The 24,426-nt window shown below is 37.4% G+C and overlaps 1 long non-coding RNA gene across 1 annotated transcript in view; it reads left to right on the top strand.

The window, feature by feature from the left end:
• Positions 1-24,426, top strand: part of LOC134731001 (uncharacterized) — a 212,142-nt gene that overhangs the window by 19,158 nt on the left and 168,558 nt on the right. Inside the window, exon 2 of the long non-coding RNA XR_010113018.1 lies at positions 7,079-7,210. This is a non-coding gene — a long non-coding RNA (uncharacterized LOC134731001). The remainder of the gene's footprint in view (positions 1-7,078; positions 7,211-24,426) is intronic.

The raw sequence follows: 24,426 nt of genomic DNA on the forward strand, positions 1-24,426 counted from the left end.
AGAAATCAAAATGTATTTCACAGTTATATTAAGAGTTTTCTGGCAATAGAGAAGCTGTGTAAAAAGAAGAATTAGAAAATCAAACTTTTTATTGAAGTATGACATATATACAGAAATATTCACACATCAAAAGTCTAGAGCATGATAAATGTTTACAGCATGAATATACTCATGCAAACAATTCTGAGCTCAAGAAACAACATCACCTATACCCCAGAAGACATGCCCACACCCCCATTTAGTCACTGTCTTCTCTCAGGGTAATTCATATCCTGACCTCTAATATCATTAGTTTAGATTAGTTTTGCTCGTAAACATTACATAAATGGACAATTCCGTGTAAATTCTTTTGGGATTGATTTTCTTTATTCTGCATTTTATTTGTTACTTGAGTGTAGTTGTAGTTCATTCACTCTCACACAGAGAGAGTATTTTTAATGTGTGAATACACCTCAATTGATTCGTTCTACTATTGAGGGTATTTGGATAAAAATATTATATATTTTACATATCACTGAGTCTGATTTAGGACTTTTATAACTATATTAATGAGAGGGACTAGTCTGAAATTTCAGTTTCTTGTACTTTAAAGATTATCCTGGGTTTATAAAAATTGCTAGAAAGTATTTCCTCTGTTTTCTTTCTCTGGAAGATTTTGTGTAAAATTGGTATTATTCTTAATTTTTTGGAAGAATTAACTAGTACAAATAGTTTCATCTTCATTTGTTTTAGGAAGGTTTTCAATGACAGAATCAAAAAATTTAATATACATTGAAATGTAATATTAATTATATTGATTATCTCATATTTATTATTAATAAATATATAATACAATTAGTAATTGTATATCAATATATACAATATAAATGTGTAATGTAATTTACATTTAAATATATATAGTATCAGTTTCAGAAAGTTGTGTTTTTTAAGGGATTTGTCAATTTAATCCAAATTATCAAATTCATTGGCTAAAATCGTTAATAGTAGTCCTTTGTTACAAATAATGATGTTGCTTTTTTCATTTCTGATGTTGGTATTTTATGTTGTCTTTGTGTCTTATTTATTTTTGCCAAGTATTTATATGTTTTATTAATCATTTTAGTCAAAGGCTTTGCTGGGTTTTTTTTATTACACATTTGTTTTCATTTCATTAATTCCCATTCTTATTGCTATTATTTAAAAATTATTTTGGTTTAATTTTGTTATGACTTTGTTATAAGAAAAACTTTAGACAAATTGAATTTAGCAGAGTTTATTTTAGCAAAGAAACATTCATGAATTATGCAGCACCCTGAACGAATAAAGGCTCAGGGAGCACCACCCAGCAATGTGGGCAGCCAGTATTTATAGGCAGGAAAAGAGAGTGACGTACAGAAATAGCTCAATTGGTCACTGCTTGACATTTGCCTTATTTGAACACGTATGAGCAATTTGCAGCTGTGATTGGCTGAAAGCTCACCTACTGTGATTCTCAAAGCGTCAGTAACTTGTTAGAAGAATATGCTCTCAAGTTAGACTGCAGTTTATTTACAAATTAGGATACAGTTCACTGCAAACAGAGGCAGATTTAGGCCAAATTTAATTGGATTTAACAACCTTTTGAGATAAAAGCATATTTATCATTTAATTTTAGTATTTATTCTTCCACAATATTTTCATTCTGTGATTATATATTACCCTCTGTGTATTACTTTTGAAGCATATCACGTGTATTTTATATTATACCTTCTTTATGATTCAGCTATAATATTTTAAAATTTCATTGTTAATTCTTGTTTGACTCATGGATCATTTAGAAGTACATCATTTCCAGGTAGTTGGAGATATTTTGATGGCTTATAATTTATTTCTAAGTTAATTTTATGGTCAAAGAATATACTCTGAATTATTTTCATTTGTTGATATTTGTTGAGGCTTTATGATCCAACATATAGTGTATCTTGGTCTAAGCTTCTATGCAGAGTCAAAAATTATGTGAATTCTGTCCTGTTGGCAGCAATGTCAGGTAAATATGTAAATTATGTAAAGTTTGTTTATTGTATTATTCAGTGTGTATATGTGTGTGAGTATATTTTTGTGTGTATACATATATGTGTTAATATAGACAAATACATATGTTTATGTATATATACATATGTTTGTGTATATACATGCATATATACATATGTGGGTATATATTATATGTAATATATTATTACATATATTATTATATATTACATATATTACATATGATCTGTATACATTTTATATATACTACATGTAGACATGTTTATGTCTGTATATACATATATACATAAGTATAATGTATGTTATATGCAATATATATTACATATTTCATGCAATATTATATGTAATATATTACATATAAACTTTATATGTGGTGTGTGTGTGTGTGTACTATGTATAAATATATATGTAGTAAATGGTTCTCAATCAGCAGAGATTTTTAAATATCTGGAGACAGTTTTAGTTGTTATAATTGGGGAATGGGAAGCATTACCAGCATTTAATGAGTAGAAGCCAGGGATGCTACTAAACATCCTAAAATGAATAAAACAGTTCTTCACAAGATATATATCTTGCCATCTCAGCTACCTAGAGTGGTGTATTAAAGTCTGTCTCTATGATTAGATTTTCTCTATTTTTCCATTCTGTCTTCATATTCTCAGATATTGCTATTTGTCATATACACTGATATCTATTAGATTAAACCTTTTATCATTACTAAATTTATTTATCTAATAATGCTTCTTGGCTTCATGTCTACTTTGTTTAATATTAATATGCTAAATCAGTTTTCTTTTGGTTAGTGTTTGCATGGTATCTTTATGTCTATACTTTTATTTTCAACTGTATTTTATACTTGAAATTAAAGTTTGTTTTTTGCAAGAAGCCTAGAGTAGGCATTTAACAATTGATTTTGGTAATTTTAGGGCTTTTTTAAAATGTAGATTTAGTCCATTTATATTTAATATAATAAATAATAAATATGGATTTTTAAATTTTTCTCACTATTTTTTCTATTTTAATCATCTTTATTCATTGCTTTCTCCTTTTCCTTTTAAATTAATAAAACATTGTTTTATTGTATTTTGTCATCTATCACCCTTTTCTAAAATTTTTACTTCTAGCAGTCTTAGATTTACAGAAAAAAATTGCAAAGACAGTATAGAACATTCTCACTTCCCCTACTTCCATTTCCCCATGTTACTAACACCTTATATGAGTGTGGTGTATTTGCTACAATTAATGATTATTATTAACTAACCTCCAAATAGATTCAGATTTTCTTTGTTTTGCTTTCACCTAATGTATTGTTGTTGTTGCTGTTGTTGTTGTTGTTCCAGGATCCATTCGTGTCACATTGCAGTTAGTATTTGTGACTACTTAGGATTCTCTTGGTTGTGACAGTTTCTCAGACTGTACTTGTATTCAATGAGCATAAAAAGGACTTAGACAGTTTTAAGGAGTACTAGTCAAGTATCTTATACAATGCCCCTCCCTGGGACTTGTCTGATGGTCTTCTCATGATTTTATTGGAGCTAATCTGTTTGAGAAAGACCACAGAGGTAAACTACCATTTTCATTTCACATAAAAGGTATATTCTGTCAATATTACTTATTGTTGTTGATGTTCATTTTCATTATGGGACTGAAGCAGTGTTGGTTTTCTGTAATGTAAAGTTAGTTTTTCCCTATTTTCATACTGTATTTATTGGAAGGAAATCACTATGTGCAGCACACACTTAAGGAATGGGGAGTTATACTCTACCTTTTTGAGGGTGAAGTATCTACATAAATTATTTGGAATTCTTCTTCATGAGATAGTTGGCTCTTTTACTCATTTTCAATCACTTATTTATATTAGTATGGACTCATGGATATTGATTTTTATATTTGGGGTTATATTACCATATTACTCAATTCCTTTCTTTTTTGCTCAAATTGTTCTACCTATAATATATACCTGTTTTTCATAAAATAATTTTATTATTTTTAGAGATTAGCTAGTGATTATAACATGAATTCTTAACTTATTATAATCTAGTACCAAATGTTAGTTTTACTATTTTCTCAATATTGCTAAAATCTTAGACCTTTTAAACTCTGAATTCCTTCTTGCCATTTGCAATGTTTTATCATGCATTTCATTTTTACATATATTTTAAATTCAATGAGGTATTCAAAATATCACTTTATAAGGTCAATATCTGTTTATATTTGCATACATATTCACCTTTTCCATTGCTCTTCATTCCTTTCTGAACTTCTTTGTTTCTATGAAGTGTAATTTTCCTTTCATCTGATAAACTCTTTTACATTTATTTCGTGAAAATCTTTTGGCATTAAATACTTGACATGTTTTGTTAATCAAAAGTGTTTTTAATCTTAGTCACATTTTGGAAATTTTTTCCCCCTATGTGTACAATTCTAAGTTGATGGTTACTTTCTTTTAGCCCTGTAAAAATGTCAATCAATTGTCTGTTGGCTTCTGTTATTTCTGTTTTGAAGTCAGCTGTCAGTGCTTTGGGGTATATTTTGAAATAAATCTGTCTTTTTTTCCTCTGGCTCTTTTAACGTTTTTATTTTTATCTTGGTTTTCAGTAGTTTGGCTGCAATATGACCAAGTGTTTTATGTACTCTTTCAGTGTTTTATATACTCTTCAGTAGGCTTCTGAAATTGGTGAGTTGGGTTTTTTTTTTTAATCAATTTTGGAAAATTATCAGTGATTAGCTCTTCAAATGGTGCTTCTCTCTCATTCCTATCTCTTCTTTCTTGTAATCTTATTACACATGTGTTATGCCATTCAAATGTGTCTGATATATTTTTTACACTTCGTTCTTTTCCTGTCATCCTTTTCTTCCTTTCCTTCTTTACTTAAGTATATATATTTTCTATTCACCTGTCTTTGAAATTACTAGTCTTATCTTCTACTTGCTATTTGTCTTACAAGTATGTCTACTTGCTGATGAGCCTACTGCATTCATCCATTTTGCATTGCTATAAAGGAATACCTGAGACTGGGTAATTTATAAAGAAAAGAGATTTATTTGGCTTACGGTTCTGCAGGCTGTACAAGCATGACACCAGCATCTGCTTGGCTTCTGGTAAGGCCTTGGGAAACTTTTACTCGTGGCAGAAAGTGAATGGGGAGAAGTCACCTTGCATGGTGAAAGAGGGAGTGAGGTCAGGGAGGTCCCAGAATTTTTATCAATGAGATCTTGTGTGAACTCATTACCATGGGGAGGGCACCAAGCCATTCAGGGGAGGGATCCACTTCTATGACCCAAACACCTTCCACCAGGCCCCACTTCCTACACTGGAGATCACATTTAAGCATGATATTTGGAGGGAACAAATATCCAAACTCTATCACCTATCCATAGCCCTTAATTTCTAGAATGTTCATGTGATATTTGTAAATTATAATTGTATATACTACTATTTGTTGAAATTTTCTACCTTTTAATTAGTTTGATAATTCATCTACTGTCTTAAACTTTGTTTATGATAGTTCTTTCAAAATCTGTGCTAATTCTAATGTGTGGATCATCTGTGGATATGCTTGTGTGTATGTGTGTGTGTGTTTGGATGTCAATCATATAGTCCTGTTTATTTTCTTAAAAATGTTTGAATGCTAAAATTTTTAGCATTTTTAGTTGTTTTCTTTCACCACACAAAATTTGCTCTTTCCTCTGCTAGATAAATAGACAATTGTGTATATGCATGTGAGTTGGAATGGGATCCAATTATAAACTGAGGTGGGGAGAGGCTAGTTGCAATTTTAGTAATAAGCAGTCTAATTCTGATTAAAGCCTGGCCTTACAGTGCTTTCTAATTGGGAGCCTAGAAGGTGTTTTTCTTCTTAGCCCTGAGTGGTCATAATAATTTCTACTCTGTCTCTGAGAGGCAATTGGCTTAGCTTTCTGGTATCCTGACCCTATAACCTCCAAACATGGCAGTGTCATAAGAGGGGCACAGAGTCTGTGCTTAATGTCCTTTAATTCTCCAATTTTGGCACTTTAGTTCTATGCAACTCCCTGAAGGTCTCCTTGTTTCTTTGTCCCCCAGTAGGATGCTTCCTGGGACAAGTCCAGATTTCTAACCTATAGTGCGTTCTAGGATCAGCAAATGCTTTCAAGGAGAGCTAAAGATCATCAAGTCACTTTTGAATGGTTCCTCTTTGGATGCTTCTGCAGATTTCTGATTCTTCAAATATGTGAATTTATCAGCTGGTTTTGATGTTTTATGAGCATATGTTGTTTTTCCGTGAATTAATCATCTCCTTCAGAAGTTGAAGCTGAAAGGAAGATTTTAAAACACTTCTTTCATATTTGCTTTGTGCTGACTGATTATAGTAAGAAATTCAGGTACTTTTTTGGCAGCTTACAATCTAATGTGGACAACAGAGAATAAACAAACACACACCCAAAGAAATTTTAATTACAAATAGTAGGACAGGCTTAACTCAGTCATCTTCAAAAATGCTAACTCTACTTAATTTACTGCTACGAACTTTTAAGGATGTCTTTGCACAATGATTCTAAAAGATAGTGATCTTTGGAATTATTAATTATCCTCACTTTTTTTTTTTTTTTTTTTTTTGAGATGGAGTCTTACTCTGTCGCCCAGGCTAGGGTTCAGTGGTGCGATCTCCGCTCACTGCAAGCTCCACCTCCCAGGTTCATACCATTCTCCTGCCTCAGCCTCCCGAGTAGCTGGGACTACAGGTGCCCGCCACCATGCCCGACTAATTTTTTGTATTTTTAGTAGAGACGGGGTTTCACCGTGTTAGCCAGGATGGTCTCGATCTCCTGACCTCGTGATCTGCCCGCCTCAGCCTCCCGAAGTGCTGGGATTACAGGCGTGAGCCACTGCACCCGGCCATGGTGTTAATTTTAAAAGAAATAAATGTGTTATGAAAATATCTTTGTTAGTGCTAATGTCCTTAGTTGGCATAAGTTATTTCCATATTTTGGTTCAGATTTGGCATGAGTTAAATAGATTAGTTATATAAACATGTAACTTAACTTCCTCATCTGTGAAGATTTTAAAATGAGATTAATTTTCACTTAGGGAGGAAGCAAAGTGAAGAACACAGATTTCACAGATGGGATGCCTGGCTCAAATTCCAGCTTGACCGCTGGTAGCTGTGTGACCCTCGGCAAGTTACTTGACCTCTCTCTACTCAGTGTCCTCATCTGTCAGGTAAGGATAATAATAGTACATATTTCATAGGGTCGTTGTATGATTAAACAAGTTATTATTTATAGAGTGCTTAGAATAGTACCTGGCACATATTAGTGCTATATGTGTTCAGTAAATAAATAAAATTAGAAATGGAGGGGATAAAAAAGAAATAATTTGGTCACAATAAAGGCTTCTTTCCTTTCCAAATGCTTACAAACAACACGTAAAAAAATTTCGTTTGATGAAATATAGTGTATGATTTAGTCTTTTTTTAGATAAAGAACACTTAAAATAGTTTTTCACATTTTTCCGTCTCTCTCAGATACATGCATACATATAAATGTTTATTTACATGAAAGTGAATATGTATATAGTATAAAAATGTTTATCTACATAAGTAAATATATATCCAAGGACATTTGAATCTAATCTTCTCTTATTGTATCAGCTCTGTGATAACATCAGTTTCTGACAGGCTGGTCAGGCAATACATTCTGGTCTGGGCCTTTTTCCCCCCCATTGTTCATTGGATGATTAGAACTGAAGGCAAAAGCAATAATACTCTGATCTAGTTCTGATCCATCCTGCTTTCAAAAAAGGGGCAGTGTTTCTGTTAGAGCATTTGGCAACTGAGAAGTAGGTTTTTGAAGGCCTGTTTTTAAGGCCAGATTTGTTCAGGGTGGGGCCCTGCTCTTGGCTTAGAAGCCACATTCACCACTGGCCCCTTAGCTGAAGAAACAAATGGCTAATTATGCTGTGACCAGTTGCTAAACTGTTAACAGAATGCAAACAGGGGAGCCCCAGAGTCAGAGAAGATTCTCAGCAAACAGCCTTTAAAGTGCTAGAGGATTGTGGGTGTCAAAGGATCTTCATCCCATGGAAGTCATTTTATCAGAATGCAAATGTTTTCTGGCTTTTAAATTGGAGGCACTATGGTGACTATTTAATTTGGCAGTAGCTTAGGATGATCTTGCATAATGAGAATGAACTATCCTGGAAAGAAAAAAAAGTCATAGGCATTTTTATTGACTATTTAAGCACCCGAAAACTGGTAGTCTACGATATGACTCCAGAGATTCCCCATAGACATTAGTCTAGGGTTTTCATTGTCCTCAACTGGGGGCTGCAGTGATTTGGCTGTCGACAGTAATCTTTTTATTTTGGTGTTCTTTATAACAGCCAAGGGAGGTGGGAAAAGACTGTATGGGAAGAGCCTGAAAAAGAAGTGTGCAATGTACTTTAACTTTATTTCCTTTACCTTAAGACACTGCTCCACATTTTACATTTTCTGCAATCAATATGTGCAACACGATCACCATTACATGAAATGGGGTGTGTGTGTATGTGTATTTGTATTTCCTGCAAAAAGCTATTTGTTTTTCCCTTTTTTTGTTTTTTTTCCTCCAATTCCTCTCCTTCAGGTCTAGGTGCTCCTCTTTAACTTGTCACTGGAAACTGTCCAAATCAAAAAGGATGTGATTACAAATGATCACTCACCTACTGAGGGTAAAGGGTTTCACAGCAGGGCTGAGTTTACCCCATCCCCATTTATTTTATTTCTCTTTCCCTCAATCCTTTCCTCCGTGGACTGGGAGCTTTGCATGTACCTTTTCTTCCTTCAGATTACACTATGATGATGGTGAGGTTCTGTGTTGTTAAGAGGTCTGTTGGACGCTTTATTAGTACTCTGAGAAGAAATGCACCAACACTCCAGATGTACTTCAGTTATTTTCTTGATGATCTAATTGCAGGCTCACAATCTCTTTCCAAATTTTTAGAGCTCCTATTTTTCAGTAAGCACTGTTAATTTTTCTCTACCCATCTTAGTGCACAAAAACTGTGAGGAGACAACTAGAGCAATAGCTAACTTTATTATTATTCTACAAGAACATGTTAAGCACTTAACAGATACTTTCTAAGAATTCTACCCCTTAATTCTATTAAGGTAATTGAGGTTAAGGTAAACTGCTCCTCCATTTGAATATTTGAGAAATATCTTGGCAGTTAATTGTATTACTTTTAAAATTTGTTTGCTTTGTTGCAAGAAGTCCAGTGGCAAGGATGGTTTTAATCATGTCTCTTTGCAGACATCCCTTACCGTAGTTTCTATAGTTTGAGAAGAAGAATTCTATGAGTGTGCAAAGATTCAGCCATTTTACTTGCTATTATGAAAACCTAGGCATAGGTGATGGTCAGTAAAATATTAAAATGGAATTGATAAAAATAAAGCTCACGAGCCTGCATGTATTCAAGTTTCTTAACTGTGGGGCTTAAGACAGGATGCCTAAAGCCTGTGGTGAGAACTGTTACTCTAATTACTTTTAAAATTACCTTCCTGGGGCTTAGGCTTTGGGCATAGGTACGACAAGAGGTTTCATGATTTTCTTACTATTTGGAAAGAATAATTTAGGACTGCAATGGTGATGGCCTTTCGAATCAAGGAAAGGAGGCTTAGGAAGGCTAGTATCAAATAAGTCCCTAATAATAAAAACAATGCAAATTAGAAAAAACACATTCTTGGTGAATATGCAGTGCGTGTTGTTCTTCCAGTGCCTATGTACAATCAGAGCCTGGCTCTGCTTCCAAGTAGTGACTTTGTGTTCATTAATGATGAATTTCCAGACTGTGATCAAGATTAGAGCACTGAATTGAGAGACTGTTGTATCAAATTTTGTGTTGCTTTACAGTTCACTTATTGTTATTGTTACTGTTGTTGTTTTTATTTGCAAGACAACTTAGTATAGTAGATTGGTGAATCAGACAGGCATTAATTGAAATCCTGGACACTTAATTATTTGACCTTAAATAAAGCTTGTCTTTAGTTTTCTGTCTTGTAAATAGGAATAATAATATTTACTTCATGGAGTTGCTTTGAGTTTTCAATAAATCTATAAAATAGGCCTAGCACTAAAGAACATGCTCTGCCCTTTCCTTTCCCATTGTCATTTCTTATGACCTTCTTAAAATCTTACTACCCTCCACTTAAAAATTAAAGCACTTTCTAAAGAATTAAAGGAATTTGTCCTTTAATTACTTGTTACATTCTTTAAAATACAGAAGTGTCATTCAATATTTGATGATAATAGAGAAGTTATTAATGGCATGACGAATTGTTTTGAATGGGTAAGTAGTAAATTAAACATTAAGAACACCCCAAATAATAGCACTATAAACTGCAGAGACTTTGTAAAAAAATGTTTGCATGTATCTTTTAGGACTATTAGTGATTTAATGGTGAAAAGATATGTATTGGTTATTTCTTGGTGAGAAAGATGTTATTTCCTCTATTTCTTGAAGAACCAAAGTCTAAGGGAAACTTTCAGGTTTGAGGAGTCAAATTCCACTTCAGTGTTCTGGGCTGATCAGTCTTTGTTTAGCTTAGACCTACTGAAACACTGCCTCCTAGTGGTAGAGAAAAGAGTGTTTTTTGTTTGTTTGTTTGTTTAAACAAATTAAAAGGTATGGGAGGGATTAGTTTAATTAAATGGCAATAATAAAGGTTCCAAAGGAGATTGAAATTCTGAGAACCAAAATGGGAACAGAATCAAATCAGGTTAATGTGTTTCCTATGTTGGACAAGAAACTGTTAGTTCATTATGGGTTGGATTTTGAGAACACTTTTTATAAAAGATGAGCAATGGCTTTTCCTCTGGCAAATGATAGATTGCGTGAGGAACAGTCATGAATTGGTTGAATGAAGGAGATAGGGATTATTTCATTTTAAGTGTTTTTGGGAGGAACACTGTTTTTCTCTGTAGTCATTATAGTGAACTGGTGAACACCCAGGGACTTCAGTCAATGACTAGTAAAATATCAGAGTTGGAAAAGATATTAGTGCCCTTTAAGTTCAAATCCCTTAATGTATTAAATGACTATCCCAAAATCACACAGGCAATTAGTGTCAGATATTAGGACCTGGAATAGTCATTACATATGGAACTTTTATTACGTGCCAGGTACCATGTTACAGAGTAGGGTGCAGTGATGTGCAATTATATATAGTCACTACCCTGGTTGAACCATTGAGCCATTAACACCATACCCATTGTCATCTATTGTGAGAAGACATCTGCAAAAGGAATGACCTTCAAAACTGACATTTGATTGTTTGGAGAGATCATAAGCTTGGTTAGTGAAATTTCTGAGAATTTAGATTCCCTAGAATAGGCAGAATTCTGCCCCTGCTTAATTTATAATTGCCAAGGCAATGATGTCAAACCCTTGTAGAAGATTTTTTTTTTAACTGAAGGTTAACATTAAAGTAATAATGGATGGATTCCATTTTCACATTACTGGTATATGTCTATAGAAGTTTGGGTGTGTCAAGAATCTCTGGTCCCCGCAGAGGAAAATCTGTACTTATTCATTTTTGCCAAAATGGAAAAAGTTTACCTGTCACTGCTTAAAATCATTACCCCATGCAGCACTGTAATCGTCTAAGTATGAAATTCATGAATTAACTCACAACATATTTCATCATAATGATTAATGTGGTTAAATAATAGTAAATGGACTGTGTATTTTTCTAATAGCATAACAAACTCCCAATGCATTTCAATAGAGGCTTCAATTGCCTCAAAAATCACTGGTGATAGTTTTTACTTTCATGTTTGCCTAAGCAGAAAAAACTCACTTTGTTTTCCCTCCCACGACCTCACATCACTTTGCCAAAGTGAAACAATATGTCCCAAAGGAAGAGCTCTTATAACTTCTTAGTTCTTATCTAATTTTCCTGGATGATTAAGGGGCAAGTCACTACGAAGCATTTATTTAGTTGGCAATTTAAGGATTTATGGTTTTGATACATGCATTATAAGGATTTAAAACACATAGACCTTCATTTTCCATTATATAAAATATTCCTGCCAAGTTATTTTGAACACATATCTCTTTGCTTTTACATATTTGAAGACATATCCTGCTGGCCCGTATTTAAGTGGAATCAGTGGTATCTGTGTCTGACAGATTTTTTTTTTTTTTTCACAAATCACTCTTTCATTCGCCCATTCCTAATCCAAGGGTAAGAGACATTCAAGATCCGGAGATCCAGATACATGGTCCTTACAGGGATATTTTAAGAAGCAAATACGATAACTCAGGTAAAGTGCTTAGCACAGTACAAGGCACTCATATGCTCAATAAATGGTAGCAATTTCTTTTATTATTTGACAAGATAATTGACCAATGAGCTGATAACTGGTAATCAGCAGAAGTTCAAGTAGGCAGGTGGTTATCAGGGCACACACTGTAAACATCACAGACCCAGTCATAGAAAGATTTATATCCAAGGTGTTGAGTGGATAAGATATATAGAAATCACATAATTACAGAGAAATTGTGACATGAGATGGACAGCTCAGGGAGTGGAGACTTTGGGGACAAAGTAGGCCATTTAGGGCATGATTGATACATAAGTAAGGGAAATCCAACTCTAGAGACAGGGATCTCAAATCAAAGCCAACCAGTTGAAAATGATCCTTGCATTTATTCATGTTTCCTTAGGGCACAAGAGCCAACACACCTTCCACATCTTCATCAATACTTCACACCTCCCTGCTTTGTCGGGGCTCACTAGCAAGGAGAGGGAAGAGAAGAGGGACAGTCAATTGTTTCATTTCTCTAATGAAAGAATTGAAATTGGTTAGGAAAAGGGCAGAATTGATATAGGATCCAGCAAAATGGTTATCTGTCCACCTAAGAAAACTGACCAATGAAGACCCTACAAAAATACTAATCTCCACACAAAATCTGTAAGTCCCTGTGTACTAGGAAACAAGAAAAAACAAGGATTTGGAATTCTTATATTTTGTTTGTTTTTCCACTCAACTTGGATAAACCTCTTAGCCCCTCTGAGTCTTAATTTTTTTCCTGTGTAAAAACAGTACATCTTAAAAAAATGGTGCTGGCATGGAAAATGAAAATATGCACGCAAAAGATTGCTGTAGACTGTAAATCTCATAAGATGCTTGTCATTATTTTGAACCTCTCTTTCTTACTGTGTCTTTCTTGATCCCTCCCCCTCTCTTTCTGACCAAAGAATACACATTCTTCTACATTCAGAAGAGGATAGGTTAGACCAACGCTCTCTCCTCTCCTATAAGTCTTGGCAATTGTAGCATGGGAATGCCCACTGGCTTGGAACAAGAAACTAGTTTACCTGACCAGAACTCTGAATATCTCTTAGACCACTGGTGTCTGACTGCAGTTCTTGGAAAGGGGCACAGAATATTCTTTTGACCAATGCCATTGGGGAGGTAACTGCACAGGCAAATGGACAGAGGTCGTGGCTGAGTGGCAGTAACCTAGAAGCCAGAGAGCTCAGATTCAAACCCACTGACTCTTGACCTCTCATTCAATGCTGTCAGTGGAATGAAGACAACACTGCCACATACTACTTCCCAGAGAGATGGGAGACCCCAGAGAAGCTCTCTCTCTTTTTTAATGGGAAGTTCTCTTCTGCCTAAGTTATTCACCATCTTCTAATTTTATGGTTTGTTTGTAGATTTATTATTGTGATGTACTTTCCATTCAGGGCATCAACTGGCTTCCTTTCTGTAAACTGTATGGGGCCTCTTCTGCCATCCTGCACCTATACAAATGAGAAGAGGGAGGCTATCTTATTTCATGGGCAGGGAAGGGCCCCTGTGAATTATACAATGATTTTTTATGAGAAGGTAAACACACTTGTGTGATTTTTATGTGTAAAATTCCATCCAAAATTGTAGAATCAAGGGGCATTACAGAGGAATTTGAGATTATTCTCTGATGAGAAGAGAACCATGACATCACAGAGGAGGGATCTGCATCAGTTTCAGTGAAGTTTCATTGAAGACAGAAACTGTGGTCTAATTTCACTCTTAGGTGGAGTTAAACAGTTCAAAACTTACATCTGTCTGCATGTCTTGCTGCTGACAGTTTGTTGTGAGATAGAACACAAGGTATAACCATCAAGATAAATTTATGGAGGAATCATTATTTGTTATTGGTGTTGTTTTATAGTTGCTTTGGGATTTGTATTTTTCCCTTTTCTAATAGTGACTTTTATGATGCTGAGCTGAAAGCCTTTCACTCTTCTCTGAAACACAACATATTTTTCTTTCTTTCACTAATGATTATCACAGAATTCATGTGGTTTTTCTGCACAAAGGAATTACTATGTTGATGCGGTAACTTTCTAGATGGCTTACATCTTTATCGTCCTGACCCTCTGCGGTTCTGTCCTTTTCATTTCTGGCAGAAGTTTCTTAACATCAAGCTCAAGGCAAAAATGGGCTTTTTTATCTTGCTCATTCCCTTCATTTCTCAAGGGCTGATTGAACTGTTGGAAACACATTCTTTCTCCAGGAATGTCCTTTTTCTGTATTCGGGAAAATGTTTTATTTTTCCTCAATCCAGACTGAGTAGTACTAAAGACCCCTATCAAACAGAAGAAATTTTGGTATTTGCCTAGTCCAAATTATTTACTTTTTGGTGACAAAGTAAAGCTACAGAAAAAAAAATTATTTGAACAATATTATTGTTACTGTGAACTATACAAATACCTAGTCTGATCTCCTTCCACTTGGTTAATTTGCTCCAGTCTTTCCCCTCCCAGTAATAATATTATAATTAATCAAGCCAAGGATTTTATTTACCTGTCTTCCTGTCATCTATCTATTTATTATTAGTGATTTTATTGTGTTTGACCTTATGGAGAATGCTAGGATGTCAGATAAAATAAATAAAATAATATGTTCATTTCTCCTCCCAGTATGTTATATGCAGTAGTGATTTGTAAATTTGTCGGGGAAACCTTTACTAATTTTTGCAAAGTTTAAAGAACTTGACAATTCTTTATTTATACATAAGAGGGACTTATATATAATATAATATAAATGTATATTTATATTATAAATAGTATAAATGTATACTATTGACACATAAGAGGGACTAAGAAAATATTTCTCTTCAAAGTGAGGTCCGGTTTGCATTTTTAGCCTTTCCTTCCATTGGTTGGACCCTGGTAGGTTTGTCCTAAAGTAAGATCTCCCCTTCTGTAAAGCTCTTTCTGCATATTCTTTAGACTAGAGGTTCTGAAATGAAGGTGGAACTCTCTTCCTCCACCCAAGGGACATTTGGCAATGTTTGGAGAACTTTTTGTTGCCAGATGGGGAGGTGATACTGTCATACTGTCATCTAATGTATTGAGGACGAATATGCTGCTGTTAAATATTCAACAACACACAGATTCCCACAACAAAGCTATGCAGTCCAAAATGTCAGTATGCTAATGTTTAGAAGCTCAGATCTGGAAGATTGTCTTTCCCTTGTGCCTATAAGAGCTGGGCCTGGTACTTGCAATGCCAGCATAGGTCTGAAATATAGTATGTTTTCTATTATTCCTCCCAATGACCACTTCCACAAGACACCTGAGTGAGTAGCAGATGTTACTGAAAGTTTAGGGTCACAAAGGGAATTGAATCACAGGCTGTCCCTCCTCCCATTGGCAAGAAACCAAACAGTTCACTCAAGATATCTCTCTCCTCTAAGCTCTTTCGCCTATGTAATACTTTTATTCACCACCTTTCTCCATAGATATAGCCTCTTTACTGGTGTAAGCTCCTTTTATGCAGGACTCCTCACTTTCTTCTTAGCCAGAGCCCCGTTCCCTGAGCTCCTTCTTGGAAATCTAATTCCTCTCACTTTTTTAAAATGGAGAGTAACTTTGCTTTCCCTAAGTGTCTGGTTGTGTATATTAGTCAGGGTTTTCCAGAAAAAAAGAACCAAGAAGATACATATATCCAAGGCAGTGGATCTCTTGAGGCCAGGAGCTTGAGACCAGCCTGGCCAACATGGTGAAATCCTGTATCTACCAAAAATTATAAAAATTAGCCAGGCACAGTGGTGCATGCCGATAATCCCAGCTACTCAGGAGGCTGAGGCATGAGAATGACTTGAACCTGGGAGGTAGAGGATGCAGTGAGCCAAGATTGCACCACTACACTCCAGCCTGGGTGATAGAGCGAGACTGTCTCAAAAAAAAAGATACATGTATCTTATATACAATATAAGATATATGTAACATATCTTATATTAAGTTCATTATATAAAACAAGGAATAGGCTCATATAATTATGGAGGCTAAGAAGTCTCAAGATCTGCAGTTGGCAAGCTGGAGACCCAGGAGAGAGTTGATAGTGTAAGTTCCAGTCTGAAGGAAGAAGACTGATTATGTCTTCTTCCTTCAAAAGAAGGAAGCTCTAACATAGACAGAGAGAGAATTCTTTCCTACTTGGTCTTTTATCTTTTCTGGCCTTCAGTGGATTGGATGAGGGCCACCCACATTGGTGAGGGCAATCTGGTTTACTCAGTCAACAGATTCAAATGTTAATCTCATCTAGAAACACCCTCACAGACACACCCAAAATAGTGTTTAGCCAAACATTTGGGCCCCATGTAGTCCAGTCATGTTGACGTATAAAATTAGCCATCACATTGTTCCATATCCAAAGATTTAATAATGTGCTTAGCTAAACAATGAGCTTACATGTTAGCCTTCAGGAAGAAGGGATCCAGAAGATGACACTATTTTTCTTCCTTTCTTCTGTCACTTCTGTCTTTGTGAGTGAAAGAGAGTGGTATCAGGATTTGTTCCCCTAGTGTAGAACTATGCTAAAATCTTCAGGGGGCAGTGAGGGCAAAGTTGAGTTTTTCTTTAAATAAATGGTTTATTTTGCTTATCTCCCAGTTATAATTATAAGTGAGTTTGGTTGGGTCACATCCTTTAATTTTGGGGTCCCAATCAATTATATTTTTTGGCATGGATACCAGGACCATTAGTTGTAACCTTATTAGCTTTATTATAAATATTTGATGTCAATGTGTTTATATTTTCTTTGAAAGAGCTCTGTACTCTCTCATGTCATTGGGAACTGGACAGTTGATATTTTATTCTATTACTTTATAATTATATAATTCATAGTTAATTACATCATTTAATTCCAGTTACAAATATTTAACTCATACCCATCTCCATATTTGTCTCTGACCCCAGCAACCAGAAGCCAGGCATGAAGAAAGATACAAAAAAATACGAGTTTTTTCATTTTGCCTCATATGCTGGATAAATATGGATTATGTGAATAAATAAATGACCAGGCATCCTGGAGTGTGGCTGGCTCATTTGGAGGTTCTGTGCATTTGAACATAAAAACTGCAGCCTTGCAAACACATTCCCAGAGTACCTGAGGGTAGGTTTGTAATTGAGAGTGGGATCCTTCTCTAAAGACCATAGTATTCAGTTCTAGAATCTGAATCAGTGGGTGCCCTTCTTTATGTGTGACTCTGTCCAACCATTTTTTTCCATCACAACTTCAGAGAATATTGAGACTCATTAGCAGCTGTGGTCTGGTAAAGCTTTATCTCTAGCTTGGCATGGCTGTAGAAACCTGGTTGATCCTATCTTTTAGACTGTATGCAATTTTAGAAGTCTTTGGGAATTCCAAGTAAAGCCTCAAGAAGATCTTGGACTCTTTCCTGCCAAGAAGACATACCTGTGTTTCTTTGTTATTCCATAATCAATGAAAAGAATGGAGACTGCATTTGTGGTCTGAGTGTGTGGAGCAGTTCTTACTGATTGAATAAATGAATAAATGAGACCAAGTTGATAATGAGGTATAAATCCCAAGCCACCTACAGGTAATACCACTTTTTTTCTAGTGCTGTATATTACCACCTTAAATCGCTCCTTTGTTCAAGCAGCAAGGTAACACAGATTACACAGAACCTTTAAAAACAGGCTAAAACAACTGCCAAATTCAATGAGATTAAAAACATGGGGAAGTGGAAAGAAGACTGGATTGCGCTCAGGCCACCTGGCCTCTAGACCTTGCAGGAAGCTTTGCCATGTGGCCATGATGCAATACTGGGCAAGTCACGTCACTCTCAGATTCATTCTCTCCTCTCTTCTCTGAAAACTGATGAGAGCAGACTAAATAATCCTTTCCTTTCAAGGTTTAAGATCTTTTTATCCCCTGAATGGGATGTTTTGTCAAAGAGCTTCTTCCATCTTGTCTTTAAGAGTAACTTTTTATAAGCTATGCTCTGGCAAGTGAGAAACTGAAAGACAGGATTAGCAGTACTAAGACCAAAGTGGTTTATGGGCTTTAAAAAATACTGTTGCTCAGGATGCTTTATTCATAGAGCAAAATCTAATGATGAACTCAGCATTTCCATTGTAAATTGAATATTTCTTGGAGTTTCTAAGTTGACTCGGACATTTTGCTTAGAATTGAATCTTAGCAAGATGTTTTCCAGCAGCTTTTACCAAAAAAGTGATAATCTACTGTTAGGGGATTTTGGGGATGTCACTGTTCTGGCTGGAAATTGTGGTCAGTGGCGCCTTTGCTTGACTTTTGCCCTGGCCCACTTAACTAGTTCCACCCACTCAGCCTGGCAGGCTGCGCTCGGCTCACGCTACTGGCCTGGATCCCATGCGTGCCAAGGGCGAGCCAGGCGTGAAGCAACGAGAAGTATGTGAGCGACTGAGTGTGGGGTCGGCCCACTGCACAGTCAGTGCTGGCTCCAGGTGCCAGCCCAGGCACCAAGTCTCTGTGATGCTGCAGCTAGACCAGGTATACTGCCAGCAGCTTCCCCGACTGTCACCAGGAAATGCAGTGGCGCCTGGAAACTTGGAGATGCCAGGAACCACAGGCCTCAAAATGGAGGTCACAGCCGTGGCTCAGGGAGCTCCCAGGTCTGGGGTCCCCAAAGGGCCACAGCTCTTCTCTCCCACTCTTTGCCTGCAACGTGGTGAGCAAGGGGTGTGTTTCAGCCTTGTTTGTGTTATAGCTCTTTTAGCCTCTCCATTTGGCAGGTCCCAAGTTCTTGTCCTGTGACCAAGAAGAATGAGGCACGCAGACAAGTGAAGAGTAAGCAAAACAAAGAGGAGCTTTACAGAGCAGTAGAACAGTTCAGAGACCCACTGTGGGTAGCTCCTTTCTGCAGCCAAGGTGTCCCGAGTGTTCAGCCCTCAGGAGAGAGGAGGAGGCCCTGGAGTGGGTTGCTCCTCTCCACAGGCCTCAGAGGGAGGAAGTCTGTGTTGATTGGTCCATGGGCAGTCATGGGCAGGCCCTGGAAAAAGCACCATGAGTTCCCCCTTTGTTCCACAGGTCTGGCAGCCTGGCTCCCAGGCTTCAGGCCTTCCCTGGCCTGAAGATGGGGCTTCGCTGGGGACCTGCTGCCTTACTGCCCAGGAGCCTGACTGCCTGCCGCAGCCATGCATGGCACCTAGGCTGCTTGCACCAAGGGGCACCAGTAGGTCAGCACAGAGCTGCCCTCAGCCCACACTCAGCTTTCCCTTCCACCTTTGTCAGCACCAAAAGCCCAGAGGGGGCTGAGGCAGCAAGGAGCCAGCGTGTCAGTGCTGCCCTGAGTGTGCACAAACCCTGCTTGGCTGTAACAGCTTCCAGCCTCAGTCCAATCACACTCCGAGATTGGAGCGGGTGCTGGGAGTGGGGAGAGGCCAGGCAGTGGGAGCAGACACCCCCGAGCCTGTGGATGGGAGGTGTGGGGGCCCTTCCCAGGCCCCCGAGGGTGCAAATTGGAGAGACACCCAAGCCCTACACCTGGGAGGGCGACTGTAGCGGCACCTGGAGAGAGCAGGGCTCCTACTTGCTCCATGGAGTGGGAGGCTCAGGCCCAGGTGGGCAGGGCTCCTGCCTGCTCCATGGAGTGGGAGGCCTGGGTCCGCCTCCCCACTGCAGCTGGCATCTTGGCAGTGGCCACTCTAGATGGGCTGCTGCTGTCATCACTACCTTTAGTTGAGAAACCACAGGGGAAAAATATGTAGAAAAACAACAGGGACTTTAAAACCAGATACATATCTTCAGAAGTCATTTAGAGAATCTTTTCCTTCTGGTCTTGTCAAAGGTTAATACTAGAAGCCAAAGGAAGAAAACTGAGGATCAACTGTAAGGAATCAAGGGTGTGCATGATTAGAAAAAATACACAAAGGAGAAAAATATTAACTTGTGTTAATTACGAATTTTGGTTCTGGAGAGAAAATGTCCTTCTGGGTTTGAACTCCAGTTCTGCCAGTTCATAGTTATGTAATTGTCAAAGGAAAAAACTGGGGCAGGGTTCCCTAGACTTAGTGTTGAGGTTTGCATTACCAAAAAGACTATACACAGGAAAAAAAAAAAAAAAAAAGACATGTACTGTTATTATCTACCTAAATCCCATTTCCTCCAGAAGAGTGTGAGGTTTTATATAGCAAAAATAAAAACACAGTCCAACTTTACAATCAGATTTTGGCCTAATAGGTAGAGAAGGGTGGAGAAGAAACACAGGCCATGGCAGGAATGGGCTCCCAGGACTCTCCAAAATTGGATTCCAGCCTAGGAGAGGACTGGCGTAACTGGATGGAGTTCTTTGGAGACTGACAATCATAATGGGAACTTAAGGCTCTGTCAGGGTGGTCCCATTTTGATGAGGGCACAAAATTCCATTTACAGAATTTGGATGTTTATGATATGAACTTCAAAAGCTCACATAGACAATAAATCATTTTAAAAGAAGCACTCTTGACTTCCAGTTACAGAATTATGACAGACAAGGTTACTCAAAAACACTTTAATAAAAAATTCCATAAATAATGGATAAAATATAACAAACATTTCTTTCAAATGCACCACTAAGCTCACAATAATGTAAAGTTATGTCCCCCAGGGGTTAAAAACAAAGCAACACTAAAAAGCCAGGTTGCTGGGCAGACATCAACTACAATTTCTTTGGGGTTTTGGGGATGGGGTAACTGGTTTTTGATATACAACCAGTGATGGGAGAGAAACCTTGAGCCTATGCTTCACTGGGTGTTGGGACTGATACCCTTCATTTGGATTCTGAACCCACCAAGGTCTGCATCCAAAGTAAAAATTGGACTAGTGGAAAAATCTTCTCACCAGCATAGGCTGATAACAAAAAAATCTTTCCCACTGAGCTCTATACAGTATAGAAAAAAAAAATCCACTGAGAATTTATACTATAGACCTATTCCTCATGTAAGCCTGGGAATCAAATTCATACGAATTACACTTCAGAAGTCTCCAAACTAATAAATTAAGATTCAAAGTGGCCCTAAGATACTGATGACTCCTGAGGTTTTTGTATTAGAAACATTTGTTTCTACCAGAGAATCAAATGTAAAAAAAAAAAAAAAAAAAAAAAAAAAAAAGCCCTAAAACCAGTTAGATCTAGAAACAGAGTTGAATGGGATTTCTTTTGTTGCCATAAATATTCGATTAATAATGTGACACAGACTCATAAAACCCTTGCCTTGCCTCCTGCTTTTTTGATGCTCTCCTTCTTCCTAATGAGAATCCTGGGGAATGTGCCCAGCTATAAAAACAAAAGAAAACAAGAAAACAAAGAAACAAAAACATTCCCACCCAGCCTCCTAGGGAGATGTGGCCATGTGACTAAGTTTTAGCCAATGAGATAAAAGCAGAATTTATTGGCTAGCTTTCTAGGAACTGTGACTTTAAGATAATATCCAAATGCTAAAATTCCTGACTTTATAAAATTCCCATATTAGCTCTAGAATGCACACTTCTGGATATCTTTTATGCGAGAGAAACAATAAACATGTTATTAGCCCACTGTTGGGTTTTTTTTTTTTTTGGTTCTTTTTTATAGGCAACTGACTCTTCATTTGTCTGGGAGTTGGTAAAAGTACAAATTTGAGGTAGACTGTTATAAGAATACATTTCCCAGCCAGGTGCGGTGGCTCCTGCCTGTTATCCCAACACTTTGGGAGGCCAAGGTGGGCAGATCACCTGAGGTTGGGAGTTCGAGACCAGCCTGACTAACATGGAGAAACCCCATCTCTACTAAAAATACAAAATTAGCCGGGTGTGGTGCCGCATGCCTGCAATCCCAGCTACTCAGAAGGCTGAGGCAGGAGATCGCTTGAACCCGGGAGGCGGAGGTTGCAGTGAGCCAAGATTGTACCATTGCTCTCCAGCCTGGGCAACAAGAGCAAAACTTCGTCTCAAAAAAAAAAAAAAAATTTTCCTATAGTACACATCAAAATAATAATAATTAATTGATTAATAATTGAATACAGGGAAAATGGGTAATCAGAAAAGACTAATGATTCAAGTACTTTTTTAAAAATTCAAGAAAAAGAAAATAATAGAAATGGAGAACAAATGAGACAAATATAAAACCAACAGGAATGAGTTGATTTAAAAGCAAATATGTCATTAATTATATTAAATAAAAATACCCTATTTTATAAATCAAAGTTAATAAAACTGGATTTAAAAATAATGTTCAAAAATTAAAATAAACTTGGCATAGCTATATTAATATCAACAAAGTCGGCTGTAAAGCAAAGATTACTACTGGAGAAAAACAGAAATATTTCATGATGATAAAGAGGTCACTTGAATCAGAAAATATAACAATACCAAATTTTAGCACCTAAATTTTTATGCATCTAATGACATAGCCTTAAAGCACATGAAAAAACAGATTTAACTAACAAAATAATTAGACAAATACACCATCATGGTTGGCAATTTTAGTCTTTCATTAACTCATAGAAAAAGACACTCTTAAGGATTTGAAAGATCTGAATGCCAAGATTGATAAATGAGCCATTGGCATATATAGATATCAGATGTCAGAGGTGACCTTCAATCACTTTTTTCATATTCTGTTGGTCAGAAGCAAGTTGCAGGTTCCACATACACCCAAGAAGAGGGGATTAGATAATATGACTCACTGGGGCTCACCTTGGGGTGTCTCTCCCACTGCCGTTCTTATACATTTGATAGCCATTTATTTAGATTGTCCATTATGTATCAGATACTGTGCTAGAGCTAGGACTACTGAGGTAAGTAAGCTGTAGGTATCTGCTCTCAAGCAGCTTTTAGTCTAGTGGGAGACAAAGACTCATAAACATTTAATAAACAATATGTATAGGCAATGAGAAAGGTATGAACAAGAAATATGAAATAGAGGCACCTACCCCATCCTCATGGTTGGTGACAGGAGTCAGGGAGACTGCATGGATGAAGTCAGGCCTGAGATGATTTGGGAAGAATAATTTCTAATTATTTAGGTGGTGAGAGTGAGGAAACACATCACAAGTAAAAGGCATGACTTCAGTGAACCCCCTACATGTGTGTGCAGTGTTGCTGAAGGACAAGAATAAAGTGCCTTTTAAAATCAGCAACTTAAGACAAAGGGGAATGGAGGGGCTTATATACCTCTTTTCAAAGGGTTCATCACCTTGTGTTGTCAGTTGTCATCCTTTTCTGAGTTTTTTGTCTTTCCAGTTGGACCGTGAGGTCCCTGAGGATGGAGACCATGGCTTACACATTTTACAGCACCCTTTACCACCGCTCCCACCCTTTATAACATTGATTTCTCTAGGACCTAGCCCTGTGTCCAGCACATGTTTGTGGACTGAATCAACGAACCAGCAAAATCACTCTTTACTGGGAGTGGATGTTTATGGCCTGAGACTCCTGGCCTCTTTCCAACCTAGGGACCACCTGCCACCCCACCCAGACCTCAAGCATGCTGTTGTGTGGCTTCTGCATCCACCCCACCTCAGCTGTGTCTGCGTCACTGGGCAGATGTAGGGATCCCCGTGTACCATGCGCACATGGCCTTGTTTGTGATTAGTGGGGCCCCGAGGGAAAGTAGACTAACCATCCAGCTCTGCTCTTCACATTTCATGTTGTGTTTTGTAGGAGGGCGGAGTGTGCGGCCAAGGGAAAGGGTTCGGGTGGGGGAGTCCTGTTTGCAGAGGGATGACTCGCCTGCATACTGCTGTGCTCCTTGCATTGTTCCCCAGGGGGCAAGGGAGGGGGCCTGGTTGTTCTTTTCAGTTCAGCCAGGTCACTGAGCAATTGGGGGAACACCCCCTGTCTCTGCCAAGTGGCAGTGTTTAGGCTGGGCCTGGCTGAGGAAGCCTGCTGAGTCACTTGGGACTGAAGTAGGCGGCAGGGGGAGGGTGCAAAACCCCCAAGCCCGAAGCAAAACAAACAAATCTCCTGTCTGCAAACCTCGAACCACAAACTGTTCATATGAGCAGAAGTGTTTTCATCCTCACACTCAGATGTAGCTTCATCTGTGAATAACAGGAGGTAATGCCCATGCCACCCTGAGATCCAGGTCAGGAGGGCAGCCAGATTTAGTAGGTCTGGAGCAGACCTGGGGGGAAAAAAGCCAGCTGTCTTGTT

This window comes from Pan paniscus, chromosome 7, assembly GCF_029289425.2.
Source record: "Pan paniscus chromosome 7, NHGRI_mPanPan1-v2.0_pri, whole genome shotgun sequence".
Lineage (NCBI taxonomy): Eukaryota > Metazoa > Chordata > Mammalia > Primates > Hominidae > Pan > Pan paniscus.